Genomic DNA, 9,640 nt, shown 5'->3' with positions numbered 1-9,640 from the left:
AACACTGGCGTGATTCTGTCGAGAGTTTTGCCATCGCCACCCACCACAAGTACCTCTGTTTCACTGGCATTTAGAGATGCAGAATTTTTTTTTTCCCTTTTTTTTTTTTAAAAAACTCATCCATAATTCTATACTGGTACAACAGTTAGCTGGAGACACCACGTGTGACGGATCATCAGGTTTAAACGATACATGTAGCTGCGTGCCATCGGCGTACGGATGGAAATTCACATTGTGCTTGCGAATCATGTCAGCCAATGGTAACATATAGAGCGAGAACAGTAATGGCCCCAACACAGAGCCCTGTGGCACACCATACTTGAACCACAGTTGAGATGGAGGGGCTGCAGTCGTCAGATTTTAGTACAAATTGCTCACGGTTAGCTAAATGCGAGTCAAACCCCTTCAGAAGGGTACCTCTTAGGCCAGCCGGGTTTTCAAGTCTACTCAGTAGGATGCTATGGTCTACAGTATCAAATGCGGCACTCAAGTCCGGTAACACAAGAATAAAGATCTGACCGGCATCGGAAGAGATGAGAATATCACCGAGAACATGCGTGAGCACCATTTCAGTGCCATGACTGGTGTGGAAACCAGACTGAAATTTTCACGTTTGTCATGGTGATTAAGATATTTCACAATTTGGGAAGCTACGATCTTTTCTAGAATTTTGGATAAAAACGGTGGACTGGAGATGGGCCTATAATACCATGGGTTATCACAGTCCGGATCGTTATTACAGTCCGTTTCTTTAGCGGGGAGGGGGGTCTAATAACGGCGATTTCAAAGGCTTTTGGAACACAGCCGTTCGGTAACGACGCATTCACAATGCTAACAAAAAAGGTCCCGCGAGCGCGGAAACTGCGGCTTTCCGTAACTTAGCGGGGACTGGGTCCAAAGGACAGGTAGTACCTTTCACGGAGCGAACTAGCGCGGTAATTTCCTCTACAGCTATTACGCCGAAGCTACCGAGGCGGTGCGGACAACTAATATTATCATTCCCAGAAGAGCTCATGCTGGCTAAGGCCGAGCTAGAGGGCACTATGGATTCGTGGATGTTCTCTAATCTCTTATCGAAGAGCAGCATAAATTCATCGTTAGTAATGGTTGCAGAAATGCACCGTTTACTATCTTTGTGTTTACCAGTTAAGCAAGCGATGGCATTAAACAGGAAGCGAGAGTTCTTCCGATTTTCATCAGTTAACCTTGCGGTAGTACTCGGATCCGGCGTGAGAAAGTGCTTTCTTTCTTTGTTTTTTTTTTTTCTTTCTTTTTTGAACTTATTAATCCATTTTCTTAGACAATCGGACCAGGCTGCGTGACAAACGTTTAGTTCACTCGAACGCCACCTACGCTCTAATTTACGACATTCTAACTTTATTGCACGAGTTGATTCGTTGAACCACGGTGAGTTTCTTACAGTTCGAATAAGTTTAGCTTTTGGTGGGGCTGCAGAGCCTTGGGCGAATTTTACCACTGAACTATAGCCGAAAGCCATTCGATCAGTATCTTTACTCGTTCCAGAATCTGAGCTTCCAATGTAATGAACAATTTTAGCAGTAGTGTTTTCATCAATATGAAAGACTAATAATAAGAGAGACTTAAAACTGTTAGCGAGAGTATCCGATGGCGCGTCTATATGAACATCGACATGGCCCATCGAGATAATTTTGTCACGAGTAATGACTGAATCGCTGATACGGTTACTGAGTTCCTCGAGAGAGAGAGAGAGAGAGGAGGAGTGCGGTCCAGGTGGACGGTAGAAAAAGGAACATAGGTATGTTGGGTTTTGACTTGAAATCTAGCTCTAGAACTTCAAACGAGGTGAGATTATCACGATTCCTCAGTGTTGTTTGCAATCTATTACTGCAAGGTGCGCCAACTCCACCTCCGCGACGCACAGAACGAGATTTCTGGAAATAATCATATCTGTCCGGAGCGGCTTCTGTTAGCGGAATCGCATCGGACCCGCCGAGCCAGGTTTCGGTAAGAAAGACTAGATCAGATTGGTAACTTAAGATTGTCGTTTACTGGAGCAGCTTCACTCGTCGGTGAACGAATATTTAACAGAGAGCATTGTATATCACAGTTTTGCCTCGCTGGCAAGCTGAGGGAATGTCTGTTTCAACGCATTTGAGGTTTCCGGTGCAAGCGCTCCTACCGCTGAGTCCAGTTAAACGCCGTGAGCTTGTGGCGGTTTGTATGCTTCGGCTGCACTTGGCGCTTTTATTCCAAGTCTTGAGGCCCTCGCTGGACAAGGCACAAGAAACCCCATCGCACGAGAAACGGCCACTGGTACCAGAATGAGTAACAGGCCCACCAATAGGCACAGCTGCTAAGGGAGATGACCCATGGCTGAGTCAGCCCCGCAGCTTTTGGGACAGAACAAACGAACCCCTCCAGTTGAGGTGTACGCCATCACGCGTGAGAAACCTGGGCCTCTCCCAGAAATCGTCCCCGTTATTAACACACGATATGCGATGAGAGCGGCACCACGTCTCCAAGCACCTGTTAAAGGACACCAGTCTGCTGTACACTATGTCCCCCATGAAGAGTCTGGGTAAAGGACCAGACACTACTAGATTATGACATTTCCCTCTGGTCTTATTACACACAGAAATAAAGCGGCTCTTTAACACCCCAGACCGACGATAACAAATATCATTACCACCAACCATTACTCACCCGAGTCTTCCAGAACGCGTGGCCTCCAGCCAGATGAAACGACTGCAGAGTCGATCGCTGGCCTTCGGGCCGACGAGCTCCGGTACCGAGTACGCTTGCGATGAGCGTGCTTGTGTTCGAGCACGGTGCTTGTTTCGCCACAGCGCTTTGCGGCAAAAAAAGCGGGAGGCTGCAACCCACGGACCGCTCAGCACGGGGGGCTTTCGCCTGCTCCGTCACCGGCCTGGGTTGTTTCACCTCTCCCCCGACGACGCGGTGCGCCGAGGCTCCCCGGGAGGCACCGTGTCGACGCTGACCGTCACCAGGACTCCCGTTGGCCATGGCGCACGCAAATACCGGAGCCCCCGCCTCAAGCAGCGCGGCAACCTCAGTCTCCCGTGCACCAACAAGTCCGGCTGGAAGTCCGCCCTCGGTATGGAGGGTTGCGCGGCGCCCGGCTGCTCGTGTACTTTTTCGTATTAAATGAGTGAATAAAAGAGCACCTCAAGCACCGGCCACTTCCAGGGCGTAGTCGGCAGGACTCGAACCTGCGCGGGGAGACCCCAATGGATTTCTAGCCCATCGCCTTAACCGCTCGGCCACGACTACCTGGGAAGCCGGGCGGCCCGGCCCCCCCCCGCCTCGCGGTTGATTCCGCCACCGGGCGCTAGCCGGAGACTTTCCGGAAAGCTGTCAGAAGTGGGACTCGAACCCACGCCTCCCATGGAGACTGCGACCTGAACGCAGCGCCTTAGACCGCTCGGCCATCCTGACGCGGCACGGCGGCCCTGCTCGCGCGGCTTGGGGAGGCTGACGCGCTCCCGGGGAGTGCTTTCGAGTGGCAGCGAGAAAGAGAAGGGCTGCCTGCCCGCAGCCGCCTCCTCGTTAGTATAGTGGCGAGTATCCCCGCCTGTCACGCGGGAGACCGGGGTTCGATTCCCCGACGGGGAGCGCGCGGGTCTTACCCTAGCCGCGTTTGCTACGCCGCCGTTAAGCCCGCAGGGGTCTGTTTCTTTTTTTTTTTTTTGCGCGCCTGTCCTTCGAGGGTCGCGGTGGCAATAAGGAGAGCAGGGGAGAGCGGACGTGCCTCTCCCTCGCAACTTCCTCCAGCTCAAGCCGGGCGATTCCCCAGCCCCTCCCAGGAGAACGGTGAGATGCCGCCTCTCCGGCGGGTCCTGGGCCGACCCCGGGGTCTCGTCCCGGTCGGCCGTGCCTGGTATAGCCCCAAAGGGGAGGCGCCCAAGGCACACCCTTAGCGGGCTCCCAGACCACCTCAACTGGCACCCCTCTCAACGTGGAGGAGTAGCGGCTTCTACTCCGAGTCCCTCCCGGATGGCCGAGCTCCTCGCCCTGTCGCGGGGAGTGAGTCCCACCACCCTGCGGCGAAAAGTCTCATTTCAGCCGCTTGTACCCGTGATCTCATTCTTTTCGCCCATCACCCAGAGTTCACGAGCTTGGTTGAGGGTAGGGACGTAGGCCGGCCGACCGGCGAATAGAGAGCTTCGCCTTACCGCTCCGCTCCCCGTTCGCCGCTACAGCCCGGCACGGCGACCGCATTGCTGCATCATCACCCTCGCCCGTGAATGAGACCCCAAGACGCTGAAACTCCTCCACCCGGGGCAAATGTTCTCCCCTCACCTGAAGGGGGGCATTGCCCTACTTTTCCGTGAGAGAGGCATGGACTCAGACTTGGAGGTGCCGATCCTCGTACCGACCGCGTCACGCTCGGCTGCGCACCGTTCCAGCGCGTGCCGGAGGCCTCCGTGAGACGCCGCCGAAAGGACGACGTCGTCCGCAAAAAAAAAAAAAAAAAAAAAAAGAGCGGAGGCATCACCCTCCGGCCCTCACGCAGAATGCCCTCCTCCTGACCTCGGCTGCGCCTCGATGCGCTTGCCCACGAAGACCACAAGCGGGAGCGGGGGGCAAGGCGCAAGCTCGGCGGAGTCCAGCAGCCCCACTGAACGGGCTTGACTTGATGCCGAGTGTGCGGACGCGGCAGTGTGTTACGGTGTGTTACGGAGGCCGATTGGCCCCGCAGCAGTGGGCCCGGCACCCCGTACTCCCGAAGCGCCTCCCGCGGAATTTCTCGGCGAACGCGGCCGTAGGCCTCCTCCAAGTCCACGGAACAAACACGCGTAGACCGGATTAGCGAACTCCCGTGGCCCCTCGGTTATCGGCGAGAGGGTAAAGAGCTGGTCCGCGGCTCCACGGCCCGGACGGAGCCCGCATTGCTCCTCGTCAATGTGAGGTTCAGCTGTCGGCCGGAGCCTCCTTTCCAGCACCCTGGCACGGACTTTCCCAGGGAGGCCGAGAAGTGCGACGGCCCGACGGCCGGAGCACGCTCTCCCGCCCCCTTTCTGAGAGACAGCGACCGCCTGCCCAGTTTGCCAATCCGAAAGGCACCGTCCCCGAGGTCCGTGCAACATTGCAGAGGCGTGTCAGCCATGACAGGCCCCACAACATCCAGGGCCCTAAGCGGTTCCGGGAAAATCTCGCCCGCCCCCACCCCGGTGCTTTGCCACTGTGGAGCTTTCCAGCTACCTCGGTGACTTCCACCAGGGAACTGGACCCCGATATGGCGATAAGGATAGGAATGGGGACAGGAATAAGGATGGGCTTAGGCTCAGAGAGAGGGTTGGGTTGAGGAAAGTGATAGGGATAGGTGTAGGGTTAGGTTTATAGGTCGGGTGAGGGTTACGGATAGGCATAAGGATAGGGATCGGTTTCGGGTCGAAAACGGTGACAGGGACAGGGATAGCCGCAAAGTGACCGCTTGTTCTGGGAAAGTGATTCGGATAGGCTTAGGGTTATGGGTAAGGATATGGATCGGGCGGTCCACGAGGGGCGGCCAGGGCTTCCACCAGGGCCCGGCGCTCTGCGAGCCGGACCGCTACGATCGCGTGCGGCGACTCCTGCTGCTGCTGCTGCTGCTGCTGCTGCTGCTGCTGCATCCACTGGAGAATGCGCTCCAGCCGGTCTCTGCCCGTCTCGCTGGCTCCCGGGTTTCGGCGCCACTGCAACAGACGAGGCAGGTGAGCACAGACGCGGCGCCCGTCCGTGAAGGGGTTTCGTTCCGTCACGGATCAGGGAGAAGGAAGGGGATGGAAAAGGGGGGATAGGGAACTGGTCGGGTGGGCTTCGTGCGGGTCAGGGGGGGGCTAGGGGCCTTGGGTCGGTCCGGGCGGCGTCGTCGCCGGGCTCGGGTTCGAATTCGCGCCCGTGCTCGTCTGCGTGGATCCGCTCTCCTCCTCCGTCTCCCTCCCTCACTGCTGGGCACCGGGGAAGAAGAAGAAGAAGAAGAAGAAGAAGAAGAAGAAGTAGGGGGTGCAATCAACCCCAGCTGCGGCTGCCTCGCCCCCCATCTCCGCCCCCCTCCCCCGGCCGCCTCGCCCCCCATCTCCGCCCCCCTCCCCCGGCCGCCTCTGCGTGCTACGCGTGCGTTTGTATGACGGGTGGTCAAAACAAACGCAGGCAAGCGGAATCGCGTTTCGAGGCGGAATGCCTGAGCGAACGTGTAAGAAGTCTTTAGTCTCGACTTGAGGACAGAAGCAGACGGGGCATTTCTGACGGTAACTGGCAAAGTATTCCACAGTGCAGGCGCTCAGTAACGAAAGGCACGGCCTCCTACCGAGGGCTCGTTGATCACAGGCACTTTAAGGTAACCTGCATCCAGTGAACAAAGGTATCGTCCTGGGATATGAGAATCAATAATCTCACAAAGGTATGCAGGAGCAATGCCATGTATTGCCATACGGGTCAAAAGCAGGATTTTATAATTAACCCTAAATGCGACCGGGAGCCAACGTAACGATTTAAGTGGCGGCGTCATACGATACGGTCGCACTGCCTAGTTCCGGTGACAGTTCTCGCAGCAGCATTTTGTACCGACTGTAGCCTGGACACAGTATCGCACGGACAGCTCGATAATAAAGCGCTACAGTAGTGCAGCCTGCTTGAAACGGAAGCACGGACCAGTTTCTCGGCATCCCAGCTGCATAGGAATCGCCGTAACTTAGCTATGTTTCTTAACTGAAGGAAGCGCGACTCAGTCAAAGCGCTTACATGAGATTCAAATGACAGCTTCCCAAATCCTTGACGCAATCCGTACGCTTCAAGCTAATAGCATTTGTTGTAAAGACTGGCGTGATTCTGTCGAGAGTTTTGCCATCGCCACCCACCACAAGTACCTCTGTTTCACTGGCATTTAGAGATGCAGAATTTTTTTTTTCCCCTTTTTTTTTTTTTTTTTTAAAAACTCATCCATAATTCTATACTGGTACAACAGTTAGCTGGAGACACCACGTGTGACGGATCATCAGGTTTAAACGATACATGTAGCTGCGTGCCATCGGCGTACGGATGGAAATTCACATTGTGCTTGCGAATCATGTCAGCCAATGGTAACATATAGAGCGAGAACAGTAATGGCCCCAACACAGAGCCCTGTGGCACACCATACTTGAACCACAGTTGAGATGGAGGGGCTGCAGTCGTCAGATTTTAGTACAAATTGCTCACGGTTAGCTAAATGCGAGTCAAACCCCTTCAGAAGGGTACCTCTTAGGCCAGCCGGGTTTTCAAGTCTACTCAGTAGGATGCTATGGTCTACAGTATCAAATGCGGCACTCAAGTCCGGTAACACAAGAATAAAGATCTGACCGGCATCGGAAGAGATGAGAATATCACCGAGAACATGCGTGAGCACCATTTCAGTGCCGTGACCGGTGTGGAAACCAGACTGAAATTTTTCGCGTTTGTCATGGTGATTAAGATATTTCACAATTTGGGAAGCTACGATCTTTTCTAGAATTTTGGATAAAAACGGTGGACTGGAGATGGGCCTATAATACCATGGGTTATCACAGTCCGGATCGTTATTACAGTCCGTTTCTTTAGCGGGGAGGGGGGTCTAATAACGGCGATTTCAAAGGCTTTTGGAACACAGCCGTTCGGTAACGACGCATTCACAATGCTAACAAAAAAGGTCCCGCGAGCGCGGAAACTGCGGCTTTCCGTAACTTAGCGGGGACTGGGTCCAAAGGACAGGTAGTACCTTTCACGGAGCGAACTAGCGCGGTAATTTCCTCTACAGCTATTACGCCGAAGCTACCGAGGCGGTGCGGACAACTAATATTATCATTCCCAGAAGAGCTCATGCTGGCTAAGGCCGAGCTAGAGGGCACTATGGATTCGTGGATGTTCTCTAATCTCTTATCGAAGAGCAGCATAAATTCATCGTTAGTAATGGTTGCAGAAATGCACCGTTTACTATCTTTGTGTTTACCAGTTAAGCAAGCGATGGCATTAAACAGGAAGCGAGAGTTCTTCCGATTTTCATCAGTTAACCTTGCGGTAGTACTCGGATCCGGCGTGAGAAAGTGCTTTCTTTCTTTGTTTTTTTTTTTTCTTTCTTTTTTGAACTTATTAATCCATTTTCTTAGACAATCGGACCAGGCTGCGTGACAAACGTTTAGTTCACTCGAACGCCACCTACGCTCTAATTTACGACATTCTAACTTTATTGCACGAGTTGATTCGTTGAACCACGGTGAGTTTCTTACAGTTCGAATAAGTTTAGCTTTTGGTGGGGCTGCAGAGCCTTGGGCGAATTTTACCACTGAACTATAGCCGAAAGCCATTCGATCAGTATCTTTACTCGTTCCAGAATCTGAGCTTCCAATGTAATGAACAATTTTAGCAGTAGTGTTTTCATCAATATGAAAGACTAATAATAAGAGAGACTTAAAACTGTTAGCGAGAGTATCCGATGGCGCGTCTATATGAACATCGACATGGCCCATCGAGATAATTTTGTCACGAGTAATGACTGAATCGCTGATACGGTTACTGAGTTCCTCGAGAGAGAGAGAGAGAGAGGAGGAGTGCGGTCCAGGTGGACGGTAGAAAAAGGAACATAGGTATGTTGGGTTTTGACTTGAAATCTAGCTCTAGAACTTCAAACGAGGTGAGATTATCACGATTCCTCAGTGTTGTTTGCAATCTATTACTGCAAGGTGCGCCAACTCCACCTCCGCGACGCACAGAACGAGATTTCTGGAAATAATCATATCTGTCCGGAGCGGCTTCTGTTAGCGGAATCGCATCGGACCCGCCGAGCCAGGTTTCGGTAAGAAAGACTAGATCAGATTGGTAACTTAAGATTGTCGTTTACTGGAGCAGCTTCACTCGTCGGTGAACGAATATTTAACAGAGAGCATTGTATATCACAGTTTTGCCTCGCTGGCAAGCTGAGGGAATGTCTGTTTCAACGCATTTGAGGTTTCCGGTGCAAGCGCTCCTACCGCTGAGTCCAGTTAAACGCCGTGAGCTTGTGGCGGTTTGTATGCTTCGGCTGCACTTGGCGCTTTTATTCCAAGTCTTGAGGCCCTCGCTGGACAAGGCACAAGAAACCCCATCGCGCGAGAAACGGCCACTGGTACCAGAATGAGTAACAGGCCCACCAATAGGCACAGCTGCTAAGGGAGATGACCCATGGCTGAGTCAGCCCCGCAGCTTTTGGGACAGAACAAACGAACCCCTCCAGTTGAGGTGTACGCCATCACGCGTGAGAAACCTGGGCCTCTCCCAGAAATCGTCCCCGTTATTAACACACGATATGCGATGAGAGCGGCACCACGTCTCCAAGCACCTGTTAAAGGACACCAGTCTGCTGTACGCTATGTCCCCCATGAAGAGTCTGGGTAAAGGACCAGACGCTATTAGATTATGACATTTCCCTCTGGCCTTATTACACACAGAAATAAAGCGGCTCTTTAACACCCCAGACCGACGATAACAAATATCATTACCACCAACCATTACTCACCCGAGTCTTCCAGAACGCGTGGCCTCCAGCCAGATGAAACGACTGCAGAGTCGATCGCTGGCCTTCGGGCCGACGAGCTCTGGTACCGAGTACGCTTGCGATGAGCGTGCTTGTGTTCGAGCACGGTGCTTGTTTCGCCACAGCGCTTTG

The 9,640-nt window shown here is 53.2% G+C and overlaps 3 non-coding genes across 3 annotated transcripts; 1 reads left to right on the top strand and 2 right to left on the bottom strand.

Annotated features, from left to right (window-relative positions):
• Positions 1 to 3,191: 3,191 nt before the first annotated feature.
• On the bottom strand, positions 3,192 to 3,273 carry trnas-aga (transfer RNA serine (anticodon AGA)). Its single transcript has one exon. It is a non-coding gene; the product is annotated as a tRNA-Ser (tRNA).
• An 82-nt stretch (positions 3,274 to 3,355) lies between these two features.
• On the bottom strand, positions 3,356 to 3,438 carry trnal-cag (transfer RNA leucine (anticodon CAG)). The gene has a single exon. It is a non-coding gene; the product is annotated as a tRNA-Leu (tRNA).
• A 105-nt stretch (positions 3,439 to 3,543) lies between these two features.
• Positions 3,544 to 3,615, top strand: trnad-guc (transfer RNA aspartic acid (anticodon GUC)). The gene has a single exon. It is a non-coding gene; the product is annotated as a tRNA-Asp (tRNA).
• The last annotated feature ends 6,025 nt before the right edge of the window (positions 3,616 to 9,640 follow it).

Source organism: Scleropages formosus, unplaced genomic scaffold, assembly GCF_900964775.1.
Source record: "Scleropages formosus unplaced genomic scaffold, fSclFor1.1, whole genome shotgun sequence".
In the NCBI taxonomy this organism is placed as follows: Eukaryota; Metazoa; Chordata; class Actinopteri; order Osteoglossiformes; family Osteoglossidae; genus Scleropages; species Scleropages formosus.
This window is presented reverse-complemented; position numbering and strand designations above follow the sequence as displayed.